Raw genomic sequence first — 1,705 nt, 5'->3', positions numbered from 1 at the left:
AGCCGGAGGGACAAAGTGTCTTCTTCCCCTCCTCCCCTCTTCCCACGCCGCCCTCCCGCCGCCCCCGGCCCGCGCCTGTGGGCGGTTCTTCCTCCGCCGTCCGATGTCACTGTCCCTCCGTTGGTCTGGGTCCTCTCCGTTGCCCCCGCCACCGTGCCCGCCGGGTTCGGCCTGACCCGGCGACAGCCGCCGCCTCCGCACCGCGGATCCGGACCCTGCTGGGCCCGCGCCTCTCACGGTCGGCGGCCTGTATTTATTATTAATTAATTAATTATTATTAATTATTATTATTACACGGTCCACGCAGTTTTTAGGCATCTCCGTTAGGGTTTTCTAATTTTATTTTAAAAGGCACAAACTATAGCTCTTAGTTGAATGTCGCCAGGTATGCTTTCTCTTTTTCCGTGTCTTTCTACAACTGTGTTCTGTGACTCAACTGTATAGTGTTAATATCAGTACAGACTTGTCTAGTTGACCGTATAAATAATGTTTTCCCTTCTCGTAGTCTCTATGGCGTGTCTTTATGGAGAAATAAGGTTCTCACGGGTTCGGTTACCTTTGCGTTTAGAGACACCAGGTTCAGGCAATTATATATATTTTTGTTATCGGTTGCATGTCGTCTCATTTTTTCTTTTCCCTACCTGTTGGAATATGTTTGTGAGCATAATCGTCATAAATTATGTTCAGGGTTTTCAGATTTATTTATATGTGGTTCAAATGAATGCTTCTATTTAAAAGGGGAAATATTTCTACATGTGCATATAGTTTTCCAAGAGTGTACCATTAATTGATTGTTGATAATAAAAACCAAAAGCAAACATAGCTACGGTGCTCTTCCGACTTCTTGTTAGGGCTTTATTTGGAGGGAGGTCTTGGGGTTATTTCTGACAGAGATCAAAAGCGCACATCGCAGAACCTCTACTGAGTCATGAAAAGGAGATGTGCTCAGCAGCATCAATCTCCTGTTACCATTAGGAAGACCGTAACTGCGGGTCCCATCATTACTGGTTAATTGTGCCCTTATTAATTATTTGCAAACAGGCTGATTAGGGGGAGGAACATGCGTCAGATCTGACCTTTCGTCACTACCTCGAAAATTGGAGATGGTCAATATTAAGCGATATCTGCTAAAAGGAAAACAAAAGTGGCACAAACCACAGGCCCGGTTTGCCATTGGGCGCAGCATCCCGCCGGCCGGCGGAGAACCTTCGCCAGCCCTTACATACACAAGAGGAAGGTCAAATCGGCTTCGCAGCTCGGCAGCTTTCCGCAAACGCTTCTGCTGCAGAATGCGGGCGCAGAGGGCAGAGAGAGGGGCCGCCCGCGGGGACTGCGCGGCTACGAGTTTGGCTCCCATCCGGGCCAGGAGTGGGCCAGCGGCCTCACATCCAGGGACCCGTGCTGCTTGCAGGGCCCGTCAGCGGGAGCCGGGACCGACGTGCCGGGCCCCCGCGGGGCACCGGGTAGCTGAGCACACCCGTCTCTCCAAGCCGAGCTGGCACCCCGCTCCCCTCGAAACCCCTCAGGCAAGGGTGAGCCCCCTCCCCCGAGAAGAGCCGGGGTCGCCGAGCATCCCGGTGCTGCCTCCCGGAGCTGTCCCTGCAGCCGGGCACTCGCGGGTTAGCTGCAGGGACGCCGGGGCAATGAACTCTATCTGACTCTGACACAGAGCTAAAAAAAAAAAAAAAAAAAAAAAAAGTCTGTG

This window comes from Manacus vitellinus, unplaced genomic scaffold (assembly GCF_001715985.3).
Source record: "Manacus vitellinus isolate BGI_N305 unplaced genomic scaffold, ASM171598v3 scaffold_0_pilon, whole genome shotgun sequence".
Taxonomy (NCBI): domain Eukaryota; kingdom Metazoa; phylum Chordata; class Aves; order Passeriformes; family Pipridae; genus Manacus; species Manacus vitellinus.
This window is presented reverse-complemented; position numbering follows the sequence as displayed.